The sequence below is a fragment of the Furipterus horrens genome, unplaced genomic scaffold (assembly GCF_987537825.1).
Source record: "Furipterus horrens unplaced genomic scaffold, mFurHor1.1.pri manual_scaffold_3, whole genome shotgun sequence".
Lineage (NCBI taxonomy): Eukaryota > Metazoa > Chordata > Mammalia > Chiroptera > Furipteridae > Furipterus > Furipterus horrens.
The window spans coordinates 174531220-174554927 of record NW_028327173.1 but is presented as its reverse complement, the minus strand read 5'-3'; the positions used below and the strand labels follow the sequence as shown (position 1 = coordinate 174554927).

At 40.0% G+C, this 23708-nt stretch overlaps 1 pseudogene; it reads right to left on the bottom strand.

Moving 5' to 3' along the window:
- Positions 1-4544: 4544 nt before the first annotated feature.
- Positions 4545-5540, bottom strand: LOC150016777 (KRR1 small subunit processome component homolog pseudogene; annotated as a pseudogene).
- Positions 5541-23708: the final 18168 nt, after the last annotated feature.

Sequence of the window (23708 nt, the reverse complement as noted above, 5' to 3'; positions counted from 1 at the left end):
AGGACTCTGTTTTTGAATTTCTCCTCTTTGTACAGATGATTCTTCCCTCACTTTTTGCGGTGGCTGCCTCAGAAAACAGATTCTAAAAAAATTGGCTATGTTTGAGGCTGGGTCCTGGGCTGCAAACGCTTGGAAATATGGAACCCTAGGACTCTTTGCAATTTTACTTTCACCTTCTATTTCTCTGGAAATATCAATCTTGCCTTTCTGCAAATAGAAGGTATGAGTGAGTCAAATCTTCAGTTTTAATATGGGAATTTCTACTGGTAATGTGTGACTTCTTCCATTTCTTAAGTCTGAAATGTCCTCTCCCCTTCTTTCCCAAATTTCTTCCAAATAAGAATCAAGTTTAACTATTTTCAATAGTTTGAAATATTTACATGATGCTTTGTCTGCTACATCCTGATTTCAAAATGTTATTAAACTATTTTTGTAAGAGTCTGTCTTGAATTTCCACTTAAATTTAAAATCTTCTGAAGGTAGAGGGTGGGTACCTGTGTACCTTTTCTTTTCCTCTTAAGTTTCTCTTAAAGTAGTCTGTTTCATAAGGGTCAGTGAAGGGAATGAGAAGAACTTGATTCCATGTTCAGTTTTTTTGTTTACTATCTATTAATCTCTCTGAAATTCAGTTTCCTCATTTGTAAAATGAGAATAATAATAACAACTGTGGTAGGTGGGGCAGAGCATCAGGTAATATATATTATATATATATTAGCACCCATTGGGTTGCTGGTCCTCGACCCTCACTCTTGTTATAACTTTCCCCCCTTCACTACTTGGCCCACTCCCATCTGCATGGCTGATCTCCTGCCAGACATATTTGAGCAATATGACCCAGCTTCCCTACCCAGGTGACTAACAGAGGTTGCCTGGACACCTGACCAAGGAGGCCCTTTAAACCCTTGAAATTAAGACCCAAAACTTTCAGTTTCATTTGGCTGTTTTTTTAAGTAAAGAAGAGGCTAACTCAAAAAGTTTGGTTGGTGACCTTTTTTCCCATTATGCTGTTGAATCAGAGAGAAATCTGCCCTGCAGTTAAAGAGAATAAAGACAAAAGAAAGGATTTTTGAGGGTGTCCTGGACCAGAGAATTCCATTTCCTCATTCTTGAGGCCCAGCTGTGTTCCTGCCTGAGGCAGTGAGAAACCCTGGTATCTTGTCGTCTTCGTCGGCAGCCGTCCGTCTCGAGAGACGATGGTGTAGCTTCTTAAGAGTCTATCTGCACCGCCAAGAATGGCTGTGCAGTCCGACTCGGGAGTGACACGGTATCTGTCTCCTCCCGTGTTGAATCGACATCTTGCGATGACGCTGGAGTGTCCTCTCCAGTGAAGCTGAAGCTACAGAGCCTGGGCAGGGTGATATGGAGGGTCTGCTGTTGCCCATGCAGCAGACCCCCCCCTCTCTTCGCAGCTGAAGGGTCCAAAGGAAAGACGGAGTCAATACAGCTTGGCTTCAGGTGCGCCGCAGGAGTTGCCGGTGTTGACTACAACGTCAAACCGCCTTAGGGACTCCGGCTCCGGATTTTCTGTCGGGGTTTACTCCCTTAGCCTTTCCCCTGAAGAGGTATGCCGCAAGGCAGCGGAGGTTTTTTGGAGTCAGAGTTTTCCTTCTCTGATGTGCCCTGACTGGAAGATCGAACCCTGGTATCTACATAACTGATTATCATTATTATTATTTGCTTTGTTTAGCTTGAGTTGGTTTCTGCTTTCACCAAAAGCTTGCTGGTTAATACATCGTAAGAGAAAATGACTTACAAATCACATATAAAAGATTATTACTGAGTAGCTTCTTTTTCACTGTTCCACATTTTCTTTTTATGCTTGAGTCCTGGAAGGCAGTGAAGATTTTGAAGTGAATCAACATTTTAACCTCCAGCTTCCATCCCTAGTACGCAGCGAGGCATTCTTGGCTACCAGCAGTCACTAAATACCACTTCCTTTGCACTATATCAAGCTGATACAGCTGTTCTGTGGGCTAGAAAGGAATTGGGACTTTTGTGGTAGCAAGCTGAGACTGAGTCAGGAAAGTAAGAATGCACAGCCCTTGGGAATGACTTTCTACCAAAATGCTCCTAGAGCAACAGTTACTGGCACGGGGTGTTGGCACTGGTGGGTTAGAGACCAGTGAAGCTGGGTGGTGCTATTTCATAGCATGCTCTTGGGATCACTCCAGCACAGACCTTGCAGGGGGGGATACAGGGCTGCCCTCATGTTTAATACTCATATGTGGTCCATTTTGATTTCTTGCACACCTTTACATGATGTTGCCTCTAAAAGCCAAGATAAAAATGGGACAGAAGTGCTGCTTGTCAGATGCAAAGTTCATACTGAACTTTTACAAGGGACTCTAATACAAAAGACCCATTCAAGGTTTCTACCCCTGTAGGGAAGTTGAAAACATTGTATGTGAGCATCTTACCTTGGCTGTTTGCTCGCTACAGAGGATGGAGTTCAGAGTACAGCGCCACAGAGCTTTTCTCCACATCTCCCACGTGTGACGTCAATAAATGAGGTTAACTGCAGGCATCCATATCGGAAATTATTTTTGAGACAGAACAATGAGAAGCAAACTTGCCCTCCAAAAGGAATGTGTGGTTCTGCATGGCAAATGTCAGAGATGGCATGGCACACTGAGGAAAACCACATTTCTCTGTCATCTACTCTTTAATGTTAAAATTCAAGTGCCTTGCCTACAAGCTAAGTGGATCTGTCTCCCATCACTGGAAAAATGTGAGGAGGGTCTTGAACGCCAGCACTGTGGTTGTTTTTAGACTGTGGCAGAAATGAATATGATGGGAAAATGGGTGGCTGAGTGGCATGACTTAAGCCATCTCCTGCTGAGAGGTGGACCAAGCAGAATCCTGGTCAGAGTTTAATTGAATGACCAAGATGAGACCCACGATGATTCCCTGAGCTGCAATTTTACTGTTGAGAGAGCTATGCTTTCAGTAATGCACAAGAAACCTGTTTCCCCTTAAATTTACTTTAACTAGTCCCTCACACTCATTGATTTTGATAGTTTTAAAATATCCTGAAAAATAGACGACCAAATGATTTTTCTCTCCCCAAAGTTCTCTGCTATGACATGTTTTCTTAAATTTTTGATTATTACGTAATTATCAGGCTACAACATTTTGGTAACTTACCAATTTGGAAACATCTAATAAAAAAGATTTATGGCATTAAAAATATACACAATTATATTGTAAGTCAATGACTGAAGAACATTCTAAAGCTAGAAAAAAATAATTATATTCTTTGGTTGGTCTATATGTAAAACAAATAGCAGAGGGATTGAGCAAAAAGGAAAAAGAGCTCATGGACGTGGACAACAGTGTGGTGATTGCTGGGGGAGGGGTGTATAAGAGGACTAATGGTAATATAAAACAATGCAATAAAGATTAAATAAAATACAGAAATAAAAATAAAAAAACCAAATAGCAGAAAGTGGCAGAGTGTTAGCCACTCACATATAGTATTAAATCCCAAGATAAGTGCTAATGCCCTTGTACTGTATTGATTTTGCTACAGGTAATAAGTATCACACAGTTTAAGGAGCTTACACTTTGGAATTGGATTTGGGTGTGGATCTTGCCTCTCCCACAGCATTTTGGGCACTTTAACCTCTTAAAACCTCAGTTTCTTTTTTTGGAGATTGAGAGTACAATCCACTAACCCCCCTCACAGAATTGTGATAAGAACAAAATGAAATAATAAATATAAAGCACCTGGAGCTGCTATGAGCCAAAAGAATATTATTACTCTCTGCCTTATACCTAATCCCATTTTTCTTCCAGGTACGTTTGTAACTAGCACACAATACATTATTTTGATGTCTTTCTCTCCCCCCTCCCCACCAAATTGTTTAGCTTTCATTGATTTTTTCTTCACATGGGGTCATTACAAAATAAGAACAACAGAACCAGTGGAAACAACTCCTTAGGAATAATTTGATTAATTATTACTGATTATTCCCAGTGTTGAATATTGTACCTGGCATTTGGTTAGGTACTCAAGATTTTTGATTAATTGATTGATGGCTCGCCAAATGCTTTAATTTAAAATTTCAGGCTTTGCTTCAAAAGGAGCAGCTGTAGTTGCCAAGCCAGAAATTAAAGCTTTCTTCAAAAAGTATCTCCATATATGAAGGGTACTATGATTTGTTCCAGAGACTAGAATTAGGGACAGAAGTTGAAAATAATAAGAAAGGTAATTTCAGCTCAATTTTAAGAACTATTTAACAATTAGAATTATCTATTTGTATAGTGGGCATTCTTGTGAGGTATACGTATATTAGAAGATAAAATGATCTTAAAAAACACTCACTTTCCCTAAAATATCTTCCTCATTCTATTGTATCTTGTACTGATGTTATTTTTTGAGACTATAAGAATGTATATTTATAAGGAACAGCTGTTTATATAAACATTGTTATAAAGAATAAGACAAACTCAGAAAAAATTAATCAGACTAACTTCTTGTACATATGGCAACTAATGTCTTAATATCTCAAAATTCTTTACAAAAGGAGATAGATTAACAAGTTCTAATTCAGGGTTTTTTTTAAAATGCTAATTTCATTTTTCCTCTTTTTCTTTTCATCTTCTTCCATTTTAAGCTTAACTTCTTCAGCTGCAAGAGCTCCCATTTTTTAATTATTTGCTTTCTTAATTTTTTCCTTGATGGCAGCCACATCGATTTTAGTTTCAGTAGAAGCTTTCTCAGGTTTTACACCTGGTTTTTCTGTAGGTAGAATAAAAGTCCCCTCCCTCCCCCCCGCCCTCCCCCCACAGCTTTGTCTCTTACTGGGAGCTTCTGCTCATTTAACCTTTACTGCTTTCACTTTCTGTCATTTTTTTTTTTTTTTGACTTGCCTTCAGAAAGTATTCACCACTAGCCAATTTTTTATCAATATGACTTTCTGGTGGGAATGGTGTATACTCTTTCTTAACAGATTTTTTTCCCTTTGGTTCCTTGCATTTATTCACATTTTTGTGATTGAACTGTGGCAAAAGTCATTCCCAACCTTCAGAATCTTTTGCAAGCTCTCATTTAATCATTAAGGTCTCCTTTAAGCCACTAAAAGGTCCAAATTGCTGTAACCGTGTTTCCTCAAAGCATAATGTAATAGTTTGTTAAAGTTTCCAATGCCTGTTCAAATGAAACATTCCTTGCTAATAGTTTTATTAGGTCTCTGGCTTTAATGATGATATATGGATCAAAATCTTCTTTGTTTTACAAACAGTCATACTGCCTTCGATCAGGTCCAGGGTTGCATTAACATGATGTTTATTCAAGACTTTCTGTACCAGTGGCCAGCACTCTTTCAAGTAAGACTCTCTATAATTTGGGAACAAAGTTGCAAAACTGCCCTCATTTAAGAGTCTCCTGGGATTGTCCTCTTTGGAAATAACTGGTTCCTCCCAATCATCAGAAATAGCGAGGAGCTCTATTTATCTCTGTTCTCCGGCTTTGGCTTCTGGTTACAAAATTCACTTTTCTCAGCCTCTGTGGCTGGCCCTTTCAGTTTGGAGGATGCCATCTTCAAATCGCTTCCTCTGATTTTTTTAAATTGATATTTTAAGAGGTTGTATCTGTATATATGAACCAGATAATGTTGGCGACATTTAGCCAGTCACTCACTATACACTAACCTCTTGGAATGTCAGAACAATATCCCATTATAGATAAGCATTGTGAAGGTCTGGCCTCATCTTAAGTGAATTAAGGGGTGGGAGATGTAGTTATAAGATAAGCGAAAAGGGGATGTGGTTATAAAATAAGTTATAGAATAAACAAATAGCTCAACTTGTGACTCATTCTTGGAAGGGTCAAGAAGTGAGCACTTGGGGGAGTTCTGGCCAACATGGAGGACTAGAGAGACACGCTGCATCTCCCCCCACAACTAAGAAGGAATACTATTACCTCAAAACTAGAGACAACCAGAAGTTCTGGAAAATTGAGCTGCATGAAAATACAACAAACAAAGATATAAAGAAGAAATACTCATCCAGACATGTAGGAGGGGCAGAACTGGTGCAGAGTGGATGTGCTGTGCTGGTGGCAGCAGTAGCATCAACAGCAGTGACAGCGGCAGTCCAGCAGAAAGCGCAGTCAAACATTTAAAAAAGTCAAGAGGAATACCTGAAGAGCACTCCCAGCACCAGACCAGACTTCATAGCTCATGGTTCCAGCACCAGGGACAATAAAGCCTCATTGCTTCTGACTGCAAACCAGTAGGATTTGAGGTGGAGGGAAAGACTGCTGGTTTAAAGGCCCCCCCCCCCATGGTCCTAGAACATCCACAGACCCAACCACTCTGGGAACAACGGCCAGGGCAAGAGCTAGAGAGGTGCCAGTCCCATACAGAAGTGGGAGAAGTGCCTGGAAAAGGGGCAAGTGCTGAGCATGCGGCATTGTTCCCTCTCAGACCTTCCCCCCCACACAGCACAATAATGTGGTGAACTGGGTCGCCCTGCACTGATGAATACCTAAGGCTCCGCCCCTTACAACATAACAGGAGTTACAGCTCTGCCTGAGACACAGAGGCAAACAAACACAGGAGCCTGTCAAGATGAGGAGACAGAGAGGTATGGCCCCAAAGAGGAAATAGATCTCCAGTGGGAGAACTAAGCTATGAGGAGATAGCCAACCTAACAGACACAGAGTTCAAAACACTGGTGATAAAGATGTTCACAGACTTGACAGATATGCTTAAGTATGGCAAACGCATAAGGGAAGAAGTAAAGGCTATAGTAAATGAAACAAAGAAAAATCCACACAAAACTAGTGGTGAAGGGAAGGAAGCTGGGCTTCAAATCAATGATTTGGAATATAAAAAAGAAAAAACAGTCAACCAGTAAAAAACGAGGAAACAAGAATTGACAAAAATGAGGAGAGGCTTAGGAACCTCTGAGACAACTTTAAACGTGCCAACATCCAAATCATAGGGGTGATAGGAAAAGAGGAGGAGGAAGAAATCAGAAGCTTATATGAAAAAATAATGAAGAAAAGCTCCCCAAATTTGGTAAAGGAAATAGACATACAAGTCCAGGAAGCACAGAAAGTCCCAAACAAGCTAGACCCAAAGAGGGTCATACCAAGACACATCATAATTAAAATGCCAAAGGTTCAAGATAAAGAGAGAATCTTAAAAGCAGCAAGAGAAAAGCAGAGAGTTACCTACAAAGGGGTACCTATAAGACTATCAGCTTATTTCTCAAAAGAAATTTTGTAGGCAAGAAGGGACTGGCAAGAAGTATTCAATGTGATGAAAAGCAAGGACCTACAACCAAGACTACTCTATCCATTTAGAATGGAAGGACAGATAAAGTGCTTCCCAGACAAGGTAAAGTTAAAGGAGTTCATCATCACCAAGCCATTATTATATGAAATGTTAAAGGGACTTATTTAAGAAAAAGAAGATCAGCACTATGAACATTAAAATGACAACAAACTCACAACTTTCAACAACCGAATCTAAAAAATAAAAACAAAGCAAAGTAAGCAAACAACCAGAACAGCAACAGAATCATAGGTGTGGGGATCATTTTCAGCGTTATCAGCTGGGAGGGGGAAGGGGGAGAAATAGGAAAAAGATGCAGAGACTAAGAAACATAATTGGTTGGTACTAAATAGACAGAGGGGAGTTAATAATATAGGAAAGGGTGAAGTCAAAGAACTTACATGTATGACCCTTGGACATGAACTAAGTGGGGGTGGAATTGCTGGAGGGAAGGGTGGGTACTGGGAAGAGAGGAGTAAAGGGAAAAGAAATTGGGACTACTGTAACAACATAATCAATAAAACATACTTAAAAAAAAAAAAGTGAGCACTCAACATTTAGCTGCATACTAAATTAGATACCAGGGTCCAGGAAAAGGATTTTAAAAAATTGTTCTGGGCTTTCCTATTGAGTGTTCTTCACTACCTCTCCCTGGCAATTTATTCAGGGCTCGGCTGGGCAACCAACTGGGCCTCTAACGTTGGTGGCAACTGAGAGTCAGTTTTATGGCATTCTCTGTCCATCAGATTGGCTTTGTGAACCCAGTGGAGGGCCATCCTAGAGATGTACTGTCTTCAAGACTAAGGGGTGGAGTATAGGGAGTGGGAAGAAAAAATTATACTATATTGGCTTTTCTATTCATTTTGATATTTCAATCTGTTTTGAAAGACTAGTTATGAATAAAAACTGATTTAATCAGCCTAATTCAGGTTGGGAAGGAAATTTGAAATCCTAGTAAATTCTAAGAGCTTTATCTCTTTAACTTGGATCTGCTTAGAACCATCCAGAGAGGTGGTAGCAGCTTCTCCCCTTGCAGAACCTTTTATGGTGGGCTGATGAAGTCTGTGTGAAGGTGAGCAGGTCAACTCTATTTTCTTTTACAATTTGGGGAATCTATGGGGATTTTTAAGACAAGGTAGCCTGAATTTCGGTTTTGGAGGTTAGAACATTCTGAACCAGATGATTTTACCATGACATTCTGCTTGCAGAGCCTCTGCTTGCTGTATCTGTTAGATCACAGCCCCGCTGCTAGGGGAAATCTGTGCATTTTTCTCCAGTACTGCTTTGCCAAAAGGATCGACTAGAACTCTTACCTCTTGACCTGATTTTTTGCTGCTCAGAAGGAAGCTGTGGAAACGCCTTGGATTTAATCATGGCAAAGATGTGTTTACCTCCGAACATTTTAAGTTAATGAAAAACCTGGAAAATATCAATTTGGTCATAATGCAAAGCCCAGAAAGCAGTAAATAATTCTAGCACCTTTCTGTGCCCATGAAACACAAAACTAGCTTTGTTTTTTATATTTTAAATCTATTTTCTGTTTTAAATCCCAGTGGAATATGTTTTCAGCTTTGAAAGGCTCATTAAATCACAGATCCTTAAATAAGGTTCTTTTCAATGGGTTTGAAAAACACAAGCACCTATAAGTTCTACTAATTTATACTGCCTTAAATTCTCTGGTGGATGCATTCACATTCAGAGAGAAACTTGACCAATCTACTGAATGAATCACTGACAAAAACATTTTAGTTTATCAATGTATACTTGAAGGAATATACTCATATTTACATTAATGTCTTAATCCATATTTACTTTGTAGTCTTCACTTTATGATTGGCAATTTAAACACTTCATTTACATGCTCTGAAAGGTCTATAAAGAACAATTTATGCTGCTTAGGGGACATACTTAGATAGAAGGAAGAAGGGTTTAGGAATTAACACAGTGGAATTGTTGCTTCTGAGACTAGACACTGCAGTGTTTGTACAGGGAGTGCATGTGTTTATCCAACAAAAACTTACTGAGTAACTGTCATGTGCCAAGTCTTCTGTTGGACACTATGGATACCACTGTCTGCTTCATGGGCTTAACAATTTTGTCTATTGCTTGAAATTGTTAGGGATCACTTACAAGAACTGTGTGAAGGGAGGTATGAAATCAAGTCACAGTACTGATTGGATTAGGACTGATCCCAGTTCTATCCAAAGGGCACAGCCTAATCCTTTCTTATGTGTGGGTTCCTAGGGGTCAGGTTCCCAGGAGGCTATATTGACTTTTTGGTCAAGGAGCCAATGGTAAGTCCTTAAAGTGGAGGCCAATTCAAGAGCAGCTTTTATGTGTTATATCATAAATGCCTTAGCAGAAATCTGGGTCAAGCCAATGATATAAAAATAGCAAGTGAATTTTATGTGACCAAGAAAATAAAAAGTATTATCCTAGTGCTTACTTTGGGGAAAAAAAACAAAAACAAAAACAACGCAATGTATTTACTGATTCAAAAATAGTTAGCAATATTGAGTTCTTTATACCAGGAGCTGTACTAAGTATCAGATATATATATATACTCTCATTCAATCTTCAACGTTATTATTTCAGTTTTGCTGTTAGAGAGTTGAGGCTCAGAGAGGCTAACTAACTTGTTCAACACCATGAGGATCTTGAAAGGGAGGGAAAGCAGTGGACTTGAATGTGAATCTCTGACTTCAAAGCCCGCGCTCTCCACCGATCAGCATTGCTGTAGCTCCTGCTGCTGGAGGAGGCATGCAGGGAAACCGAACTCACTGCTCCTCCTGGTTTCTCCAGCCCTGTTATTTTCCCAAACCTGAAACCCGGGGACACCTGAACCTCTTTTCTTCCTCTCTTCCCCTTTCCTCTCACCCATCAGTCTTTAAGTCCTGATGATTTTAATTCCTTTCTTGAGTCTTTTTTTTTTTTAAACCTGCACAAGTGCAGTAATTTTTTAACTAACGTCTCTCTTTCTCTCTCTTCCAAGTCAGTCTCTAAAATGCTACCAAGAACATCAAAGGACAAAGATGTTCATGCCATATCTCTGCTCTAAAAGCTTCAGTGACTTTCAGACCCATCATGGTCTGGACCTTCCACCCACTCCTTCCTCTCACTCTGCTTTAGGGAACTAGGTGCAGGTGTCTGATTATGCTGTTGCTGCCCTCCCTTTGCTTATCCTTTTCTCTATGACCAGAATGACCTCCTCATGGTTTTCTGCCCCGTAAACTGGCTTTAATGGCTCCTCCAAGAAGGCTTCCTTGGCCCTCCCAGGCAGATCTAGTCCCCTGCCTCTGATTGTGTATCATCCGTGTCTCTGTGATAACAGTCACTACTTTGAGCTGCAGTTTAATACCTGCCTATTTCCCTCCCTCCATGATGAATGTTCCAAGGCAGAGGAATGTAACCTATCAGACAAACAGTATATTAGGAGGAGCTGTCCATACCAAAAGGACCACCAATAACAGACATCTTATATTGACAGTACCCTAAGTCCCACTAAGAGTCCTGCTCAGGATCAATAAAAGAAAAGCTTCCCATATAGGTATTCATGACATTTGGACATCTATTTTACTGATGCGATCAGCTCAAATGCTGAATGTCAGCCCTGCCAGCATGGTCCCTTTGTATTTTTCAGCTGGAATATTCAAATGGAGGCTTCGCTCTCCCCCCATCAACTATGCTGCCATCTAAGTTTGAAGCAGGGCAAGTTTTACCAGACCTGGTGTCCTTCCTTATTAACTGAGCATAGTCCCTATGTCACTGCATATACATGCAGAGACATCACAGTAACATGGTCTACCTGTTCCCTCCCTGAATAATATGCCCTTCTTTTTATTTCTTTGTGCTTCGGTTTTTTTTAATTGGAAGTATATAATACATAAATTTTCTCAAGGGGTAATTTGTGAAATGGGACTCTTGCCATTCTAAAAGTGATGTTCCCCTTATTTGGAGTTCAGTTTCCTTTGAGTTCTAAATTGGGCCATTGTCTTCTCTCCAAGTGGCAAATCTTGCCATGTGCACAGCCTTGCCACAACTCCCTGCTGCCCATGGGAGATATCACAAATGGATTGTGGCATTCCTGTCGCTAAGCCTGGGCACAGCCTCAGAATCTTGCTTAACTCAGTAACTTAGGGAGCTACTACCAATCATTTGGAGTTGATACCTGAAAGGAAAATAAAATTAACCTGTGTTCTTATGTTGGCTGTGTAGTCTGCCTAGTACTTCTTGGAGAAAATGGAACTGTCTTTCTTCAGGGACTGCGTCATGACTTTATTAATTTCTATCTTGTTCCCATGATGTTTTTAGGTCTTTGTGAATGAAAACGTAAGAATCTGCAAAAATCCTCCTGGGTATAATGTTAAAAGCACAAGAAACCCAGACTTGCATGCAGTTTGTGGGAACCTGGGCTGCTGTCCTTTGATCATGAGTAAATAGTCAATACACTGGCTATTCACTTTAAACTCAAAGGGCTAAATTACTGATAAATCTAATAAGATTGTGTGTGAGAAATAGAAGAAAGAAATTGAAAAGCTATGGAAGAGAGTTAGATTTTTGTTTTTAAGGAAAGGACGAAAGGTGATCACAGATGTAAATATTTTAAGTCAGGTAGCTAAATATTATATTTGCTTTTATTTACTTTTATTTTCTTGTTTTTGCTTCAAAGTAATTTTAAATGACAAGAAAGCCCACATGTATATCCTTTGAGGTAGGATTGCAAATGTAGCTTTAAAATAAGGCATATTAGCTCTGGCTGGTGTAGCTCAGTGGATTGAATGCCAGCCTGCAAAACAAAGTGTTGCTGGTTTGATTCCCAGTCAGGGCACATGCCTGGGTTGCAGTCCAGGTCCCCAGTTTGGGGCACAAGACAAGCAACTACACATTGATGTTTCTCTCCCTCTATTTTTCTCTCCCTTCCCCTCTTTCTAAAAGTAAATAAATAAAATATTTTTAAAAATAAATAAAGCTTATTAGAGACCTATAGAGAGAAGATAAGGGTCCATGAAGCAATATTGAATTGTAGAAAAGAGGCTAAGCTGGAAGTCAGAGATCTTGCAGTTTTGTCTGGTGTTTCTGCCTGTTGCTAGCTATGTGACACTGGGCAGATTGTTTAACGTCTCTGAGCCTCACTCTCTCGGTGTGTAAAACTGGAGATAGTTACAATACCCAAAAGTCTGACATATAATCAGCACTCAGTCAATGGATGTATTATGTGTCAAGTGTGAAACAGAATCTCCAGCTGTTCAGTTATGAGGGGCTCGATTGCCCACCACCAAAAAACATAACTTCCAATACCAGAGTTTGGTGAAAAGGAAAGGAGTTGCTTATTTAAAGGTTATACAGATTGAGATTAATGGCCGAATTCTGCCATTAAATTCTGCCATTCCCTTTAAAACACCCACAAGCACGCAATCCTGCCTCCTCTTGCCAAATTAGGCTAGCTTCAGAACAGAGAAGTCAGAGGTACCATCTCCCTCTAGGAAAACAGAAGTCCGTGGCTCCGTATTTCCCAGACTCTGTTCAGCTCTCCCGACAGCTCCCATTCATCCATGCGTGATTGGGGAGGTTCTGCCTGGGTCGCGGTGTTCTCCAGCTCTTACCCCAGAACCATGTGGCACCTTCTTATACACCAGGCTTCCTGGTGGGCTGGTGGGGTCCTTCTACATCCTTTTAAACTGAGTGGCTCAGATTCCTAAATTGCTGCTGCCTTATTTTTAAAACCCTGACCATAGCCTGTGACACAGTCAGTGTGATGACTTGTCCTGGCCACTGGCAAAATCTCACATAGGCCCGGTAAGCTTTTTCATCACCATTCTATGGTCAAAGCCCCTCCCATCTCCTTGGCACTGTGGGTCAGCCATAGCCATTCCCATAACAATGAAACTAGGTATCTCTCAGGAAAATGGCTGTGCTCCACTGAGTCCCATCCCCCAAATTCTGAGGCTTCTATTCACTCTCTTACAAGTGTACCTACAATAAATGAAAATGTATCATTTAAATTGCAGTCAGAAAAACTGTCCTTTGTTAAGGTAATCTCTTCTCTGATAGATTCTTCACCAAGAGACCCTAAATCAACTCAACAGCAGACTTGAACTCAAGGGGAGATGAACTCTGAACAAACTAATCTGAGACTGATATGACCTTAAAGGCAGTTTTGACTACATTTGTTGCAGCTGGCCTAGCTCTGCCCTAAGACCACCAATACTTCATTTGCTCTGTGTCCAATTCAGAAGGGGCTGGGGCCCTCTGGAAAAATTTTCCCTGTGGAAAAGAATGACATGATTAAGTCAGCTCCCTGCTCGGGGAATCCTACACTGGTCATGAGATCCAGCCTGTTAGCAACTGCTCCAGGTGCAGCTGTAAACAGACGCGAAGAACCTGTTGCTCTCTCACAGCATCTGAACAAAAATATACCCAGAGGGAGAACAAGACAGAAATGATAATCATCTGGTCCTCAAACCCAACAAGTACCTCTTATGGGCAAATAGAGTTCTGACTTTGACAATCCTCACTGCAGCTCTGAGGGAAATCAGCCTTGCTATTCTTATTTTATAGGCAGAAAACCCAAGGCACCAAGGGATTAAATAATTTGTACTGGAACGAGATTTTACTAACTCCATAGAAAATTGACCTAAAACTTAAACATGGATAAACCACATCCTTTATTTAAACAGTACTTTATAGTCTATGATGAAAGAATGCTTGGAGATGGAATTTCCAGATTGGCTGTTCATGAACTCAGAGAAAAATCATGCAACTTTCCATTCATTCAGCAAACATTTATTCAGTACATACCAAGTGCTAGGCACTGTGATAGGTGCTGGAACTACAAGCTCACATAAGACTATTACCTGCCTTCAGAAAAGTCAGAAGGAGACACACATGTAGAGAAATAAAGTTAAATGGTATAGACACTGTGATACTAACAAAAATCTGTACACATGATGGTAGGGGCCCCAAAAGGAAACAAGTGCTGAAAGATCACTCGGTTTGTTTTGCCCTGGGTATGCTTGGCAACAGAAAGAATGCTACTGAACTCTAACAGCGTTGCAATATTTGCCAAGTTTAAACCCACAAATAGGTGAACATAATGTGTGCCTATCTAAGTACTAGAAGTCATGAGTGCATGTGCACAGAGAATGTTATTATTTATGTTTAGTACCTGAATTGAGATTGTAATTATTTTCCAAATTCTGAAAAACTAGGCATTTGAGTCTCCTAAATTTGATAATTCCTTGCTAACAGCTCTCTTGCCAAAATAGAAATTTACCATGGGGAGGGACTGAAAACAATCCAGAGGTTAGACTGTTGGAAGGAGGGTGGAGTGCTGGGGCCTGACAAAATTAAACACAGCTTTCAATCCACTTACACTCTCTCTTCTTGAACATTCCCTTGTATTGATTTTGGCAACACCCCATCCTTCTGGTTTCCTTCTAACTTACCGGCGCTCCTTCATAATCTCCTCTGCTGACTCATCACCCTCTATCTTTAGAGAAGGGGTTCTCAGGCTCCTCCTACTCTCTTCCTAGGTAATTGCACATTCTACCATCAGTTCAATTAGAATGTAAATATCAATCACTTTCATCTGTCTCTAATTTAGATCTTTCCTCTATCATCCAGCCATGTGTGTGTCCAACTTCCAACTTGTTATATAACTTGGGCTCCTTTGACAAAACCCACATAAGAATGGAAACCCATGGAATTTCTCCTCAAACTCTGTTGGTCAGGTGTTTTTTTCCCTTGGGAACTCTTATTCACCTAATTCAGGGATTCTCTAACCTGGCTTCACATTTGAAATATCTGAGAGGCATCAAAAACATACCTGTGCCTGGACCCCCTGCTTAACTAATTAAATCAGAATCTTGGGGATGAGGATCTTTAGGAGAGTTTAATGAGCAGCCAGGTTAAGAATCCCTGACCTAGTGGCTCAAGCTGGAAATCTGTCAGTCACCTGCTGATACAGCTCTTGACTTTATCTACCATTTTCCATCATCAAAGTCACCATGCTAAACCAAGACATCATCATCTCTTGCCTGAAATAACTTTTAACTGTTCTTTTTGCCTCTATTTTTTGTCCCATCCACCCTATTACTTACCATGTAGTCAGGGTGATTTTAAAAAATCTTATCACATCATTCTTTTACTTATAATATTGCCCTGGCTTTCTGTTTGTTTTTAGAACAAGTCCCAGATCATTATGGCCTATAAAAATGTGGATATAGGGCTATAGCCTTTGTGTTTTGGTCTGATAAGCAAACTTACTCTTCTCCACTCTTCCAATATAATATCTTCCAACACACAGGGTGGACTTATGATCAGGTGTCCCAGGGCTAGGTTTAGTAATCCAAGCTTACCAGGTTAACTGGGGCCCACCTTCCTTATACTTTTTGGGTCTAGAGTAGAAGCAGCATTACTTGGGTTCATAGTGAAAGGGTATAAATTTGGAGCTTTTGACAAACACTTTTTCACCTCTCCAAGTCCTGGAGTAAAATCCAGTATTCCTGGCAATGGGGGTGGGGGTCCTCTCTATGTTTAATTAATTGTTTGAGTGATATTTTGTTTACTTTCTATCTTTCCTGTACAACTACTAGCTTCATGAAGGCAACAGCCATACCTGTTTCAGTCAATGCAGTATCTTCATTTCCTAGTACATGGAAAGTCATCATTCTTTGACAAATAAATGAATGAATGCCTAGTCTTGGAGACATCCACTTCAAAAAGTCAGATTAAGGCCACAGATGCCAATGGGAGGTTTGTGGATTCATTTTGCCAAATTTTTTTCTGTTGACTCATCAACAAGGCCCTGGAGTGGAGGTATGTATGACATGTGAATGCCTAGCCACCCACTTTGGTGCAACCAGGGATTTATTTAGCTTTTGCTCACCAGGAGGGGCTCCTTTGGCATTTTTAGGCTCCTCTTCAGTAAGGTAAAACTGCTGCCCCAAAGCACACAAGAATGGAATCATTGCTATGGGTTGTTTTATTTTATAATTTAACATTCAAATAAAGAAGAGAGTATGCTTTTAAAGCTCTTTAACATGCAGTTCTATTAAAAATAACTGTTGAGCCGCACCCATAAAATAAGCTCTAAAGAATGATAAGGAAGAGTTATAGATATGTGTTCTGATGTTCTACCCAGAGATATTGTACAATATGGAGGTAAATTTGTTCTTTAAGAATTTATCCAACATATATATAATCCTCCATGATTTTTGCTTCCTAATTTAATTCATTAGAGTTCTTGATGTTTGGATGTAGCCATTTGATTAATTGATATCAAGGTGGCAATTTTTTGACATTACTAAAAACCAAACCCTAAAAGCATATCTATTTTAATTAAGAATGACACATGAATCAGATTTACCTCATCTTTGAACTTCATCCCTTTCCAACCTATTCTTCCTGGGGTAGGGATTAGGGAGTAGATGAAATCAGGGATGGGTTAGTGACAGGGTTGGGAGACAGATGGTATGGAAATGTGGTCCCAAATGACTGGCAAACTACATAGAAAAAAAGAGTGATAGTCTTACCACACTTCCTGGTCTCAGAAAAGGCCACCCGTTGTTCTAAATCTAGATATTGCTCACTTTCTGAGGATTTATTTGTATCATCTGTATCTCAATATCTTGAACTTATCTCTGAAATGACAATTGTCACTATCATTTTCTTTTAATCAGTAAATAGATGTGTTAATTTGAGGTATTCTTTTTAAAAGATTTTATTTATTTTTAGACAGAGGGAACGGAAGGATAAAGAAATGGAGAGAAACATTGATGTGAGAGAGAAACATTGATTGGTTGCCTCTCACGTCTGCCCTGACCAGAACTGAACCTGCAACCTAGGTGTGTGCCCTGACTAGTAATCAAGCCATAGACCTTTCGCTTTGTAGGATGACACTCAACCCGCTGAGCCACAGAAGTCAGGGCTAATTGAAGTATTCTTTCTGTCTTTTCATTTGAAAAGATATAGGATGTGAATACCTTTAAGTTGACTTCTTGATTCTAAAATCTTATTTGAGTGGGTATAAATCATCCACTTGGCAAGGTGGAGGTGGAAATAAGAAGAAGATATCTATAGCACAATAGGATCTTATATTCTCCATATTACCCAGAAAACACTCAGATTTCTAATAGTTTTCTCAGGAGTCCATTAAGTACAGACATTTTACTAATTATTAAATTCTTTCAAAATGCAGGTTGGGGGATTAGCCCTAGAGTCTAACTTGGTCAATTCCAATAGACTAAAATATGTGCTGTTTTTCAGATTTTAAAATTAAAGTTTATTCAAATAGAATAACATATTCTGTATTCAAATAATACAGAAATAAAATTTTCAAAGAAGAAAATTCTTCATGATCGTTTTAATTTAGGGATAGAGTGAAAATTAGAGACCAAGGCAGATTCATTGCAAAATGCTGAAGCATAAACTTCAAGACCCCTCACTTGCATGGGTCCCTTCAAAAATCCCCGGGAGGGCCCTAATAATATGTAGAGTCATTTGCTTTAACAAAATGTATACATGTAAAATATTTTAACTCCAGTTCACGAAGGCTGCTTTCTCTTTCTACTCTCACCTCATCTTGTTATATTTTCCCTTATGTTGAGTGGCACTGGGGTTGCCACAGGCCACTTGGAGAATAGTCTACAGAAAAGTTGAGCTGGGGATCCATTTACACTTAGGTTGGGGGGGTATATTTACATTGTTTATAGTCATAACTAGGAGGAGCTATTTAGCTAGCTGTTTTGGTGTAGAAATCACTTCCAGGACCATTCCTACCATCCCCTGTGCTGACTCACCAATGTTATGACACAGAAGTGTAAGCCCAGAGCTTTCACAGTAACTTGTGAGTTAGCTAAAGCTTCCACCACCGAAAGTAGGCAGATGATGGAGGAGAAACATGGTTTGAAATACATGGAGCCAGAGTCAGTCTGTGGAAAATTCTTCCAATCATTGGTCATACAAAATTGTAAGAGAACCACTCAGTTCTTATTAATGCCTCATCAAAACAGAAAGTCTTTGCTGCCAGAAGTATACTGGAAAATATTTTGACACTTTTAGAAATATTTCAGAAATCTTTCAAAAGGGTATTTATCAGATTTACTGTGTTTGTAGGACAAACATATTTTATGTACCCCAACATATCACTGAATTACACAGATATATTGGAAAAATATTTACATTTGTAACTGACGTGAAAATAAAATACTGACATCAACAATGATAACATAAAACTTATAATGTATTATTATAACAAGTTCATTGACTAGTTCTGTTTATTCAAAGATTAAGATTGGTCTCCACACAAGAAAACTTGAGATGCCTGAAATCTTACAGTGCACATGCAACCTCATAGAAGTTTCCCAAAGTGTGACAACAATCCTGAGAGTATACAAGTATTTGCCAGTAACAAATTGTAATGCTAAACTGTCAGTAACTATCAGAAAGTTTTCTAAACTATCAATAATTAAAAAAAAAATTTGAACAATGATGCTAGGAGAAAGAATTATCTTTCTATTCTAAGGTCTGATATTACAATTACAGTGGCATGTGAAGGAATGACCAAGAAATATATACTTAAAAATTATGGAAAAACATTCTTTAGAGGTCTGCTTGGCTCTTATTAAAGATTGTTATTTTTCTGGGTTTTGATGTTTGTCCTTTTGCAGCTCTTTAAAATTTGTAATTTGCTGTATGTTTTTTCTCATTCTAAATAAATAACTTATTTTCATACCAAATTTATTCTTTTTCTTTGAAATATAAGAACTGAATCCACCACTGGCAGGGGATATCTCTTTTATGTTTTTTGAAAAGATGGTCATTTTACATGTTGACAAGGTAGTTTCATATCAAATGGCTGTATCAAAGTCCTAGGTCAAAACACTCTGCTGTGAACCAGGTCCATCCCAGGTGGAGGCCCTGTGGCCTGCACTGCCAGCTCAGGCCTCACACTTACAAATTAGACCTTGGATGGCATTTCCTAGGGAGCTTATACCTACAGTTACCTGAGCTGAACTTAAAGCAGAATTGAAAACTGCAGAACCGAAAGCAGAAGTTTCTCACCACACACCTTTGTATGTGTGACCTATGATCAGACCACATGCCCTGGGGTGCACTTTGAATTGATATTTTTAAAAATTATTATGCTATAGCTAATAAAATTATAGTGCACTGCACTCTTTTTCCTGTTAAAGGCATTGATTTGTTAAATGCAAACATTTCAAATAGGCCACCATTCTGTAACCTTGCTTAGAGCTTGGGAAGGTTCTGTCACACCTCTGCCTTGGTCCTTGGGCCGTGAAAACGGTGGTGGACTCAATTCTTGGCATAAATGTCTGGCACACAGTAGGCCCTTGAATATGAGTTTTTTGCTTCCCTCTTTGTTTTATCCTTTTTCTGTCAGGTATAAGGAAATGTTTATGAAAAGAAAACATACATAACACATTCCATTCACATTACCAAACAACGGCCTTTATTAAGTTGTCTAGTGTGACAGAGTCCAGGTCTCTGACAATATAGCACCTAGGAACTGCTTTTATACCTGGCATAAATTTTCATTGTTTTACACAACACTGCAACTAATGAGTCAACTGCAACAAACTAGAACAAAACATATTTATCAAGATAAAGACATATGCTTAACTGAGAGATGATATATTTAAATGCTAGTCACCCTGAGAACAGAATAATGGCAACTAATAATAATAAAAATAATAACAACACTAAATTGTGAACCTATTTTGGTGTAGAGGACCCTTCAACATCCATTGCCTCAGGAAATCCTTTCAACAATTTTGGAGGGCAGGCATAACCTGTCATAATTTTTGAGAGAACAGTATTGTGTGTGGGGGATTCAGTGAATGACCCAGGATATCCTGGCCAACGAATGGGGAAGCCAGAACTTGGATCTATGAGTGTATGACTTCTATGACTCCTGAATATTTATGGCATTTATATTAGTGGTATTCAAGGACAATATCTGCCTTGTTGACAGATCCCTGTTCCCCTCTTAAACTCTACTAAGATGGAAGCCATTGTGCAAAAATCTTGGATGCTGTATAAAATGCTATCACTTTAGGAAGTCTCTGGTGGTCTCTGAGGACAAAAATAGAAAGAAAAAAAAAAGACAGGGAGAAGCAGGATGGCAGAAGAGTGACTGGAGGCTGCACTGACCACCTCCCAGGACTAGTCTGGATTTGCAACTTGATTTTGGAGAGATCATCTGGGGTGACCAACCGAACCCTGGCTGGAGAGGAGTCTTGTGACCACAGAGAGACGGAGAAGGCCACTGCATCACGGCGTGACCGGTGGGGAGTGCAAAGATGCGGAAGGGCTGGCTGGGCTCACGCAGGTGGCAGCTCAAGGGACTGGGAAGCAGCTTGATGGCTGGGGGTTGCCCCTGAGAAGGGTGGGGTCCAGTCCCCCAGCTGGGCTTCCCAGCCTACCGCAACAGAGTGGAAAGTAGGGTGGTGTCCAGCTGTGAAAGGTGAGGGGCCACAGGGTTTCTTGCTGGCCAGAGAGAAACAGCTGGAGAAAAAGAGCTCTTAAGTGGATCATGTGCAAAAATGTTTTGGGTTTTGGCCCCCACTTGCCCTGGGCTCGGGTGGAGGGAGGGCGGGGAGGACTGAAGATGCTTGGGGAGAGTTTGGTATGGTGGCTTTGTGGGGAGAACTAGGGGAGCAGCCAACTGGGTCCCAGGGCTGACTCATCCCCAGTGCTGCAGGCAGACCAGTCCCCCCACCTCCAAGTGGCATCAGCCTGCGGGGAAGCAAAAGCCCCACCTACAGGAATTAAGCTGCCACACCCACAGTCCTTAAGCCTGACAGCTAATCACAGATTGAATAGATTAACAACTAAAAAAGTCAGACAAAAGCAGTAGATCCCTGGAAGTCTCCAACAGGCTGCATAGGCCCAGACTGGTACAGGATCTGACGCCACCAGGGGCAGATCCAGGAAGTGCAGATCATTCTTAGAAGCACCAACAAACAATAGGAGTCACAAAAATGGGGAGACAGAGAAACAAACCCCCATCGAAAGGAAAGGTAGAATCCCCAGAAAGAGTGCTAAATGAAATAGAGGGGAGCAAACTATCAGATATGGAATTGAAAGCATGGATTATGGAGAAGCTCAATGAGCTCAACAGAAACTACAAGGAACTTACTGAAAATTACACCAGCATGAAAAAGGACATAGAAGCTATCAATAAGAGCCAGGAGGAAATGAAGAATATTATTTCTGAATTGAAGACACAGTAGAAGGAATTAAAAGCAGGTTAGAGGAAGCAGAAGATCGGATCAGCGAGCTGGAGGACAATGTAGACAAAAACTCCCAGACAGTGCAACAAAATGAAAAAAGACTGAACAAGACTGAAGAGGCTCTAAGACAGCTGCAGGATAACATGAAACATAATAATATCCGTATCATAGGAATTCCAGAAGGAGAAGAAAAAGAGCAAGGGATAGAAAACCTCTTTAAAAAACTAATGAGAGAAAACTTCCCTAACATGAGGGGAGAAAGACTCATGCAAATCCAGGAAGCACAGAGGGTCCCAATGAAGATGAACCCCAACAGGCCCATTTCAAGACACATCATAATTAAAATGGCAACATTCAAAGACAAAGAGAGAATCCTAAAAGCAGCAAGAGAGAAGCAACTAATAACATACAAGGGAGCTCCAATAAGGCTATCATTAGATTTCTCAGCAGAAACACTACAAGCCAGAAGGGAATGGCAAAAAATATTCCAAGCAATGAAAAACAAAGGCCTACAGCCAAGAATACTCTACCCAGCAAGACTCTCATTCAAAATGGAAGGTGAAATAAGGAGTTCCTAGGACAAAAGAAGGTTAAAAGAATACACCTCCACCAAACCAGCATTGCAAGAGATGCTAAAGGGTCTGCTGTAAGAAGATAAAGAAACAGAGAGAGACAGAGAGGAACACGAGTACAAAGGGGGAAAATGACAATGAATAAGTACTGAAAGAAAGAAGGAACTTCTACCATTTACAACAACATGGATGGAACTAGAGAGAATTATGCTTAGCGAAATAAGCCAGGCAACGAAAGAAAAATACCTTATGCTATCACCTATTTCAGGAAACTAATGAACAACACAAACAAATGAGAAAAATTGAACCAGAGGTATGTAAACAAGGGATAAACTAACAGTAACAAAGGGGGAGATGGGAGGGAGAGAAGGGGGTAAGAAGGGGAAGGGTCTAGTGAAAGAACATGCATAAATGACTCATGGACATGGACAACTGGGTGGGGACTGAATGTGGGAGAAGGAGGGGCAGGGTGCAGGGAAGCAAGAGGGGGAAAAAAGTAGGACAACTGTAATGGAAAAATAAACAAAAAAATTTTTAGTGAGGGAAAAAATAAAAATATAAAGAATGGAAATGCAAGTTCAGTGAGTATTAGAAGGACAAGGATTTTCCTTCACACTGTATATTTTTCTCCCTATCCAATTCCTCCAGAGTTTGCCATTCTAAAGAGGTAAGTAATGACATAAGTTTCTTTGCATAAAACTAATAAGACCAGTTGTTAATAGAGGTTTTTTTGACCAAGACTTTGACTGGAATGTCATGCCTAAAGGCGACATGCTTGGGCTCTGGTTGTTACCAAAAAGCCTTGAGGAACTGGGATTGACTTTCAAAGGTAATAAAAACCCATGAGATAAAAGGCCTGGTACCTTGGATGGATGTGCAGTCCATGGCAATCTTTCCAGGAAAGGAATGAAGGTTGTTTTTCTGAAAGATGGCTAGAAGGGACCTTAAGGCACAATGGGAAACCAGAAGGACTTGGAAAAGACAGGTGTGTACAGGCAAGGCTGAATGCCAGGTATGTGGCTCAGCTTCTGTGCCCTGAAGGGCAGACTGAACCTCACCCTAAATGTTCCTTGTGTAAGTTCCAGCAAAACAGAACTAAAGATCATAAGTGATCATTTTCTGCTCTTGTTGTGTTTATGCAAATGAACAGGATAAATTAAAAATGGACTTAATGCAGTCCATTAATGACAAGGAGGGTAATCTTAGGGAGAAAAATTGTGATTGAAGGAAAATCACAATGCTCAGAGGTAGACTATAAAGTAGTGCAGCTAACGATCTTTAAAGTTTCTTTTCATTTAAATTTGTTTTTATTTGAAAGTTAAACTATGTCTGTGGTATTATCAAAGATGTTTAATTTATAGGCAAGAAGAATGTCAAATGCCTTGCAACTGGATGTCTTTCCGATAAGACAGTCCTACAGATTTAGAGACTTGTGTGTGGGTTATGTTACATAAATTAACATGTGTTTTCTGTTTTCAAAGGGCATAAGCCTATTATCTCATTACCTGAGTGATTGTCTGTACGTATAGGCCTCACTTAATCCTGTCTGCAGCGCTGCCTCCTGAGACTCAATGGTTTGGCTGAACTAAGTGGCTGGG